The following is a 12,706-nucleotide window of genomic DNA, read 5'->3' on the forward strand; positions in this document are numbered from 1 at the left end:
AGTATTAAAATGGCTGCACAAAAATTCACCAATTTTGATAAGTTTTTTTAAACGCGCACTGATAGGACAGCTGTCACAAAACAATCTAACAAAATTGTTCTGAATGAAGTTAAGGCAATTACTAGAGTTTTATGCAATACCAAAAGTTTTAAAGTTTAGCAAATCATTTTTTGAGCCTTATTTTTCAGATCTGGGAAATGCAGGGATTGAACTAGGTGTCCTCTAACAATCTGTCACTCTTGGACATTGTGACCTGAAGGCACACTGAAGATACGTGTGTTTTATTTCTCATTTCACATATTTTATTTAATTTATATTTTTAATGTTTTTATGAAAGTACACTGAAGATATGTGTGTATTTTTTCAGATATTACAGCGTCCTTTCAGTAATATCCCCAACTATGAAGTTTCGTATTCACTCCTACTTCACTTTTATCTCAATTCACTCCTACTTCTTTCTCTCATTTCCCCAGCTCTTCCTTCCTGTTTTTTTTTTTTTTTAAGAACAGTAACCAGTTGAATTCTGCAACATAGAGTTTATATGTTGAAGTAGAATTTTTAAATTGAAATTCGGATTGAGATAATTGTAGATATGCAGGTGTAAGGAGTAATAGAGATCCCATGTACCCTTTACCTAGTTTCTCCCAGTGGTGAGATCTTGCAAAACTAGTGTAATGTCACAATCAGGATCTTGATATTGATAATATCCACTGATCTTACTCATATTTCTCCTGTTACACTTGTACTCATTTGTGTCTGTGTGTATGTGTTTAGTTCTGTGCAGTTTTATCCCACGTGTCAGTTTGTATCGGCACAAGATACAGGAGGAAACAGTTTTTAAAAATGGCGTTTTTAACAGTCCGTGTCCTTGAGTACCCTCAGTGTTCCAGAGCGCCCAGTTTGGCTGGTGCCCACACAGTTCCAGTAGGCCACCTCAGATTACATAATCCAGAAGCAAATTGATGAGCCGAAATGTTGACCCGAGAGATAAGAGGAACTTTGGTTCTTGGGTCTGAGGTCCTGGGAGGCCAGTTGGCAGGCCCACAAAATAGAATCATTTATTTGGAATTGTGTATGCCCATATGAACCTGCTTTTAAGACATCCTGGTAAAACCTGCTCTTAGTCCATCACACCAGTAGGAATCATTCAAATCCCACCTGGTCGTTAGCAGCTAAAACCTAGAATGGGAAGGAGGAATGATGACCCTAAGAAAACAAAGGCGGGACTGAATGTGCATTGGTTTATAGCTCCATAAATAGAAACAAGTTATTCTCAGGTTGGTAGTCAAAGACCTTTGAAGACTTCATTTATGGAGAGCTGTGTGTGCTTTCACTCATGTCTACCTCAGATATTTTAAAAACACCATCTTTATTGCAGTTTATGTATTCTCCACTTTATTGACTTCATATGACAGGCCAAGCACTATGCTAAGCAGTGGGGACTGAGTGGTGAACAAAAACAAAAGCGATTTATGTACTGTAGAAGTGTAATCTAATTTACAATTAAAAAGAAGCAAAACATTTATAATGACTCATTTTCATAAGTCATAAATAAAATAAATAGAAACAGAGATATCAGAAATAGGGTCTGTATTTTGATAGGGTGGCCAAGAAGTTCCATCTGAGGAAATGGCATCTAAGCAGGTAACGGAAGGAATGAGGGACTACTTCTGCAAAGGGGGTTGGGAGTAGATATTGGAACCAACTTTTTGAAAGGCCCTGAGTTGGGCAAGAGCCAGGGACATTGGGAAACTGGAAGGAGGGTAATATGGCTGAAGGACACATTCAGTGGAGGAAGGAGAGGGAAGATGGCAGGGAAAGAGGTATAGGATTTTGGGGCACTGTCTTGGGAACAATTTGGTTCTCTTAATCTGAACTTCTTGAAGCCACAAAGGTGATTTGTAGATGTGGAACGGTGGTGATAATGAAGTTGTCCATTTAATCAATTCACACGTACTTACTGAGTATTCTGCCATGTGTCGGGCACCATTCTGCTTGTTAGGGATGCACTGGTGAGCAAAACAGAAAAATCTCTGTCCCCACAGACCTTACATTTTAATATGGGATGATGTCGTTAGGGTAAAGGGTAAACTGATGTAACAGAGAACTCCAAAATGCAGTGGCCAGCAAAGGGTAGATGTTTGTTATGTGGCATGTACTAGCCCAGGGCAAGGAGTCGTCAGCCCGCCTCTATTCCATGAGGTCATTCCATGCCAGGCTAGTGGGGCAGTTCTGTTTTCCTCAGCATTTGGTTCTCAGGTTCCAGCAGCTAGGAGAGAGGGGTCCAAGGCAAGCTTCTTTAGGAAAATGACCAGAGAGTTTCATACATCAGTGTTACACACGTACCTTTGGAGAAATCTTAGTCACGTGGTCCTCCCTAGCCACAAGGGAAACAGGGAAATGTAGTTACTAGCTGAAAAGCCAGGTGTTCAGGAAGAAAGGACGAACAGGTCTCGGTGGACAACCAGTAGACAGGGCAACAGACAATAAACAAAAATATAATTGTAGTATCTTGTAGTGATGAGTGATAAGGGGAAAATAAAGCAGGGAAGGAGGATAGGAAGTATCAGGTGGGGGAGGGTGCCAGTCTTTCATAGGGGTGACAAAGGAAGGTCTCCCTGGAAAGGTGCCATGTGAATAAAATAAAGCGCCAAATGACGTCTGTGAGCAAGAAATGTCCTTCTGAGTTGTTAGGAGGTCTACCGTAGCGCCGAGTTGGTTTTTATCACGCTTGAATCTTAGACCTTATCTGAAAATATTTAGATAGTGGAAAGGCAGCATTATGCTCCTACTGCCTGGAATCCTCTCTCCAAGGACCCATTTCTGTTCCTCCTTCATAACTAAGCTCAAGCATCACTTGCTTAAGGAGGACTTCCCTTGACCCCTGCTGAGGTCAGAACACCCTGTCTCACAGGGTCTTACAGCACCTTGTACTTCTCTTACTTAGGTCTTTCTGAAATTATAATTAATAATGAATTTTGGAACTAATTATTAGCTACCTCTCCTTCTAGAACAAGATCTGAGGGCTGTGTGCTTTTACCTATTCACTGCTCTCTCTACTCGAGCCAGCATCTAATGTGGTGCTGGACACTGGAATAAGTGCTCAAAAAATATTTGTTGCTAAAGAAAAAGAGCAGAAAAGTCCCAAATCATGTAAATTTGAGTGGGGTAGGTTTTCTAATGTCGGAATGTTTACAAAAGACAGTATCAAAGACCAGTATCCTTAACACCTGGGAGCTATTAGAAATGTACTTTTCCGACCAGTGATACAGACCTACTGCATCAGCGACTCTGGGAGTGGTGCCTGGCGGTCTGTTCTGTAACAAGCCCTCCAGGTGATGCTGATGCGGAGTCATGTTTGAGAACCAGTATTCTATAAAAAATACTGGCTGAGGGTTGATTCAATTTAAACCTTTCAAAATCAAGTCCATTGTTTCTGACCAACAGTTGGTAGTAAACTACTTTTCAGTCTCACCCCCCCCACCTCCCTTGTATCAGTTAATGTCTTCAGATGTCAACTGAAATGTAAACAGCGTCTACTTGATTAGTCAACCCAAACCTGGACTTTAAAAATTGCATAGTACTTTTTAACCTTTACCCCTCTAAACCAAGCTTTTATCTACTGCCATCCAAATCCGGGAAGTGATTGTAAAACTGATAATGCCCGTGATCCCAGCGCTGGAGAATTTGTTTTTAAATTTTTTAAATGTTTTTTATACAAGGTCAAACTATTTTTTGCTAAAGCTTAGGTTGTTGTAGTTTCTAGATTTCTGGCTAAAGTATTAGGAAGCATTCATTACCAAGCTTTAATTGCACATACTCTTCTTTGTTTAGATTCCGGGGCTGTGCTGCACCATCCATCTGTTCTTGCTGATGGATTGACTGTGTTGTTAAAGGTCACTCATCCCCAGTTTTGCCATTGATTTTAAGTTTGCTCCATCTTTGAGTCAAGGACACTATTTTGACAAAACCTGTCCCTCCTGGTGACAATTAGGTGATCCACTGGAAGTTAAATGCAGGTTTCTTTCTCGCAGAACAGGTGGCCAAGCCTCACTGATTTTCTTTCTGATACTTGGTTAGAAGCACAGGATTTGAATGGACAAGGGAGATATCCAAGAAACAAATTTTAAATGTGGTAAAAAAAAAACAACCCTTTTTATTTTACAGTATTTTTAGATTTATAAGAGAATCGCAGTTAGCAGAGGGTTTTCATATAGCCCACACGTGGTTTCCCATATTATTAACATCTTGCACCAGTAATGTACCTTTGTCAGAATAATGAACCAATATCGATACAATATAACCAAAGTCCATATTTCATTTAGATTTCCTCAGTTTTCCATTAATCTTCCTGTTTCAGGATCCTGTTCAAGATACTATATCACATTTAGTTGTATCTCCTTAGACTCCTCTCGGCTGTGACAGTTCCTCAGACTTTCCTTGATTTGGATGCTGTTGACAGCTTTGCGGAAAGTGTTGGTTAGGAATTTAGTAGCATGTCCCTCAACTGGGTTTTGTCTACTTTTCTCATAATTAATTAGACTGAGGCTATTGAGTTTTGGGAGGAAGACCGGAGAGGGAGTGGTGAAGTGCCACTTTTATCACACCATATCAAGTACGTATTATCAATATGATTTATCACTGTTGATGATGGACTGAACCACCTGTCTATACTAGTGTTTACCAGATTCCTCCATGATGTAATTACTCTTTTCCTCCTTTCCATACTGTGCTCTTTGGAAACAAGTCAGTAAGTGTAGCCCAAGAGATTGTTTTTTAAATATGAAATTCTATATAACATCTTTTTTTTACAATCCTCATTCGAAAATATGTTTATTGATTTGAGAGACAGAGGAACAGATGGTGGGGAGGAAGGGGAGAGAGATACATGAGGGAGAAACATTGGTATGTTGCCTCTCATCAACGACCCAACCAGGGATCGAACCTGCAACCTAGGTATGTGTCCTGACCAGGAATCGAACCTGCAAACTTTTGTTGTATAGGACAGCACTCCAACTAACTGAGCCACCTGGCCAGGGCCATGTCATATCTTTCTTGCTGAATGAGAAGTTCTCTTTTAATTTTTAGTGTTTCCTTTTAAGTTTTACTTTAATTAGGAGACAGGTATATGCAGTTGACATGTTTCAAATGTTTATTTAAATTGTGAAGTTTATTCAGCTAAAGGGATTTAAAATTAAAATGAGTATTTTAGTGAATATTTGTTCCGGAGCAGTTAGGAGACCCTAATATATTTTTGCAAATACTCCTCATGCTTCCAGCTGTTGCCCACATCCACTCTTATTTTTCAACCGCTGAGTCTCTGTTTGCCTGTAGCTGCTCCTAGAATGTAATTGCCTGTTAGCTAAAATCTCTATGAAAACATTTGGGTAGATGGAGTGGCCCAAGATTTTTTTGCTTGGCAAGATCTCACTCCCTAAAATGGTTTTTAATATGTTTGTGCCTCTCTGCTGTGCTTCATTTGCCAGAATAGATGCAGCTCTAAAGATTTGCTTTGTTTTCCCAACTCTTTTCTTAATATCTCATAGCAGTGACGGAGCTATTGATTTGAAGGGATAACAACTCTGCATGTGCTCTTTGCAGGTTCTGATATTTTAAGAACTGAGAGCTTTGAAAAAAGAACATTGCTTTACTTCACATAAACTCAAGGCTTGTTCAAACCAAGTAATATACAGCATGTGTCACAAAGAAGGTTTGTTCCTAGAAATCACCAGATTCAAATGTAGCAAAGGATGAGGGAGTAAGAACTAAAGCAGCGACAGTGCTTGCTTCAAGACAGATGACCAGGGTCAGTGCCACGGCGACATTGTCTCCAGCGGCCCCACTCGCTACTTACTCCATCCTTAATTCGTGTCCTTGGTGCCTAATGAAACTTAAAGCACTTCTCAGAAAGATTGTTCCAGGGGGCAAGTCCCACAGAATTTAAAGAATTAACTGTTTCATTACAGATGACTAATGTTAAGTAATTTAACTCACATTTTTCAAATGTTATTGCAACTTAGCTATTCATGATTTACCAGTTAGACTTTCTCACCTTTTCTTTTCACTTATTTATATTCAGAAGTACCAGTGAAAAGTGTTTCCCTAAATGAGACCCTTTCTATCCTCCCATCTTTCATGTCAGTACAAAGGATTATATAGATATTATGGGTCAAGCAACTTCCTCATTTACATTTGTTCAAGTGCTAGTCACAGTAACAGATGAAGATCAGAAAGTACTAGCAAAGAATTCATCGGCACATCTTGTGCTGAAATTTGTTAGCGAGTTTCAGTATCAAGACATGAGTGTGTCATGCAGCAGATGAGCCTCTAGGATGAATTTGATTAATTTTCTGCAGCAGCAAGATATCATAATCAGATGGCGTTGCTTGAGGCTCTCTCTTGCTTTGGAGTTGGATAATTTAAGTTCTGTAATTTCTAGTGGGGGGATTTCCATTCTGCCGTGAATCAAGGAACGTCTCTGCACATGGAAAGAGATTTTATGTTGGGCTGTGTGTGAGCTCAAGTGGGAAGGGTTAAAAAATTAGGAGTGAATGCATTTAACTGAATTTTGCTTCAGTTATCTACCAGGCATATCTACCAGATTTAGTGACACTGCAGTCGTGGAAGGAACAGAGATGGCTGGGTTTCATTCCTGGCTTTGCCACGAGTTTGTTGTATAATTTTTTTTAATGTAACTTTCCTAAGTGGTCCTCACATTTGCATCTGTACAGTGAGAGTGGATAGGCCAGAGCATTGCTTAGACCCTTCAAGACCTTAAAGTCTGTGGTTCAGAAAGGGAAGGAGGAGTAGCAATATGGGCCGCCCTCCCAGTTACACATTATGATCGTGGTGTATGTTACATTAGGAAAAACATGTAATGGGAATCTGATCTTCCCACAACACGTTTTACATATAGTTATGGGCATGGGTCTTGACCAAGGAACTGATGCCAAATTATTATTTTCTTCTAGATATAACCACAAATATAAAAATGAATAGTTTTCTGAGTAATATATATAGGCCATAGAGCTTTTTAAGATTTATCTTCTGGATTAGAGAAGTGGTGGTAGATGGAGATAGTGAACAGAGAAGAGATTGTCTATGTACTGAATTCCATATTCCTTTTTCCTGGTCCTTCCACATGGCTCTTTCTTTCTCTTTCACTGATATTCTTTAAGCAGCTCTTCTCTGCACATGGCCTGCCTCATGTTATCTGATGTTTGGAGGGCCGTGAGGTCCTGCTGGCTTTCATGTGTTCACAGCAATTTGGTGGACAGAGTTGGGGTAGGTCAAGCCCTGAATGAGACTTTGGCTTTAATCTGTCTTGAGTTGGGGAGAATTTTGGAAACAGACAACTAGCTCAGCCGATCAGCATGTCTGCTGGTCTCACTCTGACTTCGTGCGGTTAGGTTTTTGTAAGGCTGCTTTTGCTTAGTTGTGATTAAGAATGGCCTTGTATTTCTGTGCCAGAAACGGGTCCCTGTTCTGTTTTTCCCCTGTGGAGTCCTTGTCTGCACACAGTGGTTGGTGCCCTAGTTCCTCCAAGGGTAGAGAGATGCTTTGGTAGCCAGGCCTCTCAGGAACTTGAGATCTGCCTAGACGCATGCCTGTGGCTGGGCCTTTGCTGCCCATTGTAGATACTGATGTTCACTGACTAACTGCTTTTTATCAGGTTTCCCTGATAATTGTGTTCTGTGTCCTTTATGTTGAGTATCCTGATGCTCATTGCTCACCTGCCTGGACCTCTGCCTGTTGCTGCCCACTCTCGTTTTCCAATTATGTGCTCTTGCCTACTTGGAATTCCTCCTAGACCTTTATTTCTGGGCCCACCTCCAAGCACTTGACATTCCCTCCCTCCTGTGTAGAGGGGTCTGTGTAGATTACAGGGCCTGATCTACTACACTGACTGCCTTCAGAAGCTTAATTATCATAATCAGTGGTTTCCTTTCTCGGGGGCCTTTATAAAAATGTACTCTGAGCTTTCAGCTGGCTGAGTTCATTATTTTCTGATATTTTTGTCTTTCTTTAGAACAGATCTCCCATATTCTCATATTCACCCACTTGTTACTTTCTTGGGAGTTGCCTAGAATCATAAAATCTTCATAGTGGAAGAGACTTCCAAAGGTATCCATTTCAACTTTCCATGTGATGGGTAGCTTACCAACTCCCTAAGTAACCCATAAATCACATTTTGCAACAGCTCTCAATTGGTTTCTTGGGCCCAAACTATCAATGCAGTCATTTATTCATTCACTCAGTCAACATAGTTACTACTCTTAGCAAGGCACTAGGATATAAATTAGCGTGTGTGTGTGCGTGTGTGTGTGTGTGTGTGAGAGAGAGAGAGAGAGAGAGAGAGAGGGAGAGAGAGACACAGAGAGAGAGAGAGAGAGAGAGACACCATTCTTGTCCTTAGGCAGCTGCTACTTTGGTGGGGGGTGGGATGGGTGGAGGGAGAAATCATCACAGTTGCTCCCTAGAGACCTGCAATTGGCAAAAGAATGGGTCATATCTTCTGCATGACTCAAGGTTGGCTTATGGAGGGGCTCTACAATGGACACCAACTTTCCAGTACTCTTTTGGCTTTTCTTTTAACACCTTTTTTTAAATTGATTGTTGCGGGGGGCGGGGGGGGGTGGAGACATCGATTGAGATTGTTGGTTCCACTTATCTCTGCATTCATTGGTTGCTTACTGTATGTGCCGTGACTGGAGATGGAACCCACAGCCAACTGAGCTACCTGAGCAGGGCCTCCATCAGCTTTTCAACTACCCAGAAAAGACAGAAGAAACTCTTCATCTCCTTTCTGCCCCCGTCCATCCTTGACTTGCCCTTGGAATCATGTTTCTAAATGCAAATCTTGGTTTGTTACTCTCTTATCGATAGGCTTTCCATTGTCTACCCCACAAACTGACATCTAATTTTTTGGCACAACTTACAGAGCCCTCACCCTTTCTGGTTCATGCCTACTTCCCCAGTCTCATTACGTGCCATTTTCCATCAGGTCGTCAGTGCCACAGAACTTCGTCTAGTTTCCTGGCTATGTCAGGTTTATGCTTCTATTGTATATGCTGTTCTTGCTGCTTGGAATGACTGCGTGTCTTGTGTTCTGGGTGAACTCTGGGTTACTGAGAGCCTAATAGAAAATGGTATAGAAGGAGGAATAAATCACAACTATAGCTTTCCTCTTCTATTAAGGTGCACTTCATCCTATTGTCTGTTATTGGACCTTATACATGCACCCCCACCCCTGTCCGCCAGAAGATTGTAAGATGCTCTAGACCAGGTAGTTATCTCTATGTCTTCAGCCTTGACCCAGAGCCTGGCCTAGAATGGGCAGTCAATAAATATTGTTGAATGAGTGGATGAATAAATGAAGACAAGTTTTCTGTAGTCTGTTTTCCAGTTTAGGTCTCCCTTGGGGCTCTGAGAATGCTACTTAAATGCCTTCTACCATTGTTTTGATCGTAGCTCCCAGCAAACCCAGGACCATTCACATTGGCTTATCTACTACTAGACACCTGCCTGCAACTATCTCTGAATAGCTTGCCAAACGAGGAGAACGGCCCTTGGGGTAGCGGGGAGGGGTTGGACAACTCTTTACTTTCTCTCATCCTGCAGCCTCTGCTGCCAAGATAAGCTTTTCCTATGTCTCTTCAACACTAACCAAGAGAAAGAAATTGCACAGAATGAAAATGCTTTTTCCCTGCTCTTATAAATCAGAACACTTGTAAATTAAGGAGAATTAGTACTTGAACAGGTTTCTGTCCCATTAGGCAGTCCTTTGAATGAGTAATCTACAAACTCTGGCAATTGGTAAAGGCAGTTACTGGCCGTTTATCATTTTAGGTTAATATGTTTCAAATAAATAGCAAATGGGGACTTTTGATCATAAATTACATATTTATCATCTTCTTACTAGAGGCCTCTTTTACACAGTTTTATCAATGAGCAGTGAAAGACACAAACCTGTCATGAACTTGTCCTCCCTGTGTTCTTGTCCTTGAATCATGGATCATAAACTTACAGTCAAAATTCTGAATGTTACCCTGGCTGGTGTGGCCCAGTGGATTGAGCACCGGCCTGCAAACCAAAAGGTCACTAGTTCGATTCCCAGTCAGGGCACAGGCCTGGGTTGCAGGCCAGGTCCCCAGTTTGGGGCGCACAAGAGGCAGCCACACATTAATGTTTCTCTCCCTCTCTTTCTCCCTCCCTTCCCCTCTCTCTAAAAGTAAATAAATAAAATCTTAACCCCCCAAACTAAAAATACAATTTTGTATGTTTAGTTCTGATAAGTTGTAGATCTCTGCCTAAAATTGATGGCCATTTCTGAAGTGGTATGTATTTTTGTTTTGGTGTTTCAGGTTTATGGAGATATAATTTACATACAGTAAAAATCACCTTTTTAAGGTGTGTACAAGTCTATGAATTTTGACCGAATTACATAGTTTGTAGCTACCACTGAAATCAAGAGAATAGAATTTTTTTGCCATGCAAAATGTTCTGTCATGCGCCTCTGTAGTCAGTCCCCTCCCTGTACTGCCAACCTCTGGCAACCGCTGGTCTGATTTCTGTCTCTATAGTTTTATCATTTCCAGAACTTCATATAATGGGATCAGAATATGTAGCCTTTTGAGTCTGGCTTACTTCACTTAGCATAATGCTTTTGAGAGTCATGCCTGGTGTTGCATTTATTCAAAGTTTGCTGCCTTTGCTTATCCATTCAAAAGTTGATGAACATTTGGAGAATTTCAAGTTTTTAGTGATTTTGAATAAAGTTGCTGTAAATATTTGTGTTCAGGTGTTTGTGTGGACATATGTGTTTATTTCTGTTAGGTAAATACCAAGGACTGGGATGGCTTGGTTTCATAAGTGTGTTTAACTTTATAAGAAATTGTAAAACTGTTTTCCAAAGTGACTATACTGTTTTCGATTCCTGTCAGCAATAATAAGGCTCCAGTTGCTACAATGTCCTTGCCAACATTGTTTTTCTCTCTTTTTAAATTTTAGCCATTCTAGTAGGTGGTTAGTGGTAATCTCATTGTAATTTTATTCTGCAATTTTCCTAATGACTAATGATTTTGAATTAAGTGTATGTGTGTATACGTGTACACACACAGTTTTGAGGGTTCTGTATATTCTGGTTACCAGCCCTTTGTTACATGTGTTTTATAAATATGTTTCTCAGTCTGTGTCTTATTTCATAACTGTCTTTCAAAGAGCAAAAGTTTTAAATTTTGGTGAAATTCAGTTTATCACATTTTTCTTTTATGGTTCATGCTCTTTCTGCCCTGCACAACAAATAATTACCAGGGAAGGGTCAAGTCAAGGAACATGTATAGAGGACTGATGGACAGGACAACGCCAGCGAGGATTGAATGTGGGAGGCGGTGGGCGGGCAGGGCAGGGCAGGGGAGAGTAATGGGTGTGGGGAAAGTGGGGACAATTGTAATTGAACAACAACAAAAATTTTAAGAAAAAGAAATAATTACCAGACCTAAAATCATGAAGATTTAAATTTTTTTTTCTTAGAAGTTTTATAGCTTTTGGTCTGGCTTACATTTCAGTCTGTGGTCCATTCCGGGTTGCATATATGTAGAGTGCTCATTCCAAGTGGTATATACAGGGTCCGGCAGAAGTGACATCACTGAGTGTGGTTGGGAGGGTACGTGAATGTCTTGCACAAGACGGACAGCTATTTGAACATTTCACCTAAAATGTCATATGGTGTGCTTGAGTGTGATATTGTTATGTTACAGAATTACATGCTTATGATTTTGTAATAAAATGTTTTTATGTAATAAAAAGGGGGCGTTACTTGTGCTGGACCCTGTATATAGAGAGGTTTGGGTGGAGGTTTATCTTTTTTTACACTTTATTTATTTACTTAAAAAGAGAGGGTCTCATGCTCCCAACAGGGGAACCTGGCCCACAATCCAGGCACGTGCCCTGACTGGGAATCAAACCGATGACCTTTTGGTTCACAGGCCAGCACTCAGTCCAGTGAGCCACACCAGCCAGGTCAAGGTTCATTTTTTAAATATAGGGTATGTTCTATTGTTCCAACACCATTTGTTGAAACACTAAAAGATTATTTTTTTTATTGAGTTATCTCGACATCTTTTACAAAAATCAGTTGACCGTGTGTGTGTGTGTGTGCATCAATTTCTGTTATTCTCTGTTCCATTGACCCATGTGTTTGTCTTTTTGCCAATATCATACTGTCTGGAATAGCATAGCTTTATAGTAAATCTTCAAATCAGTTGGTTCTCTAACTTCTTCCAAATTGTTTTTAGTTACCCTAGATTATTTGTTTTTCTTTATAACTTTTAGAATCATCTTGCAAATTTCTGAACAACTTGTTTGGATTTTATTTGGGGTTGAATTGAATCTATAGATTAACTTTGGAAAGAATCACAGTATTGATGATGCTGAGTCCTTTGATCCATTAAACACAATTTATCTCTTCAATTACGTCTTCTTTGATTTCTCTCATCAATTTTTAAAGTAATTTTCAACATATGAATCTTACAGTACTTTGTTAGATTGATCCCTGTGTCTTGAATATTTATTGGTGCCATTGTAAATGGTGCTTATAAAAAATTCAGTCCCCAGGTTTTCACTGCTATATATAAAACTATACTTGATTTTTGTATAGTGATATTCTATTTTCCAATCTTGCTGAAGTTACTTATTACATCTAGTA

General features: G+C 40.1%; 1 protein-coding gene across 8 annotated transcripts in view; it reads left to right on the forward strand.

The window, feature by feature from the left end:
* The window catches only part of ATP11C (ATPase phospholipid transporting 11C), a 173,072-nt gene that overhangs the window by 11,730 nt on the left and 148,636 nt on the right, over positions 1 to 12,706 (forward strand). The gene's annotated exons all lie outside the window — the stretch shown is intronic.

Source organism: Desmodus rotundus, chromosome X (assembly GCF_022682495.2).
Source record: "Desmodus rotundus isolate HL8 chromosome X, HLdesRot8A.1, whole genome shotgun sequence".
NCBI classification, from domain to species: domain Eukaryota; kingdom Metazoa; phylum Chordata; class Mammalia; order Chiroptera; family Phyllostomidae; genus Desmodus; species Desmodus rotundus.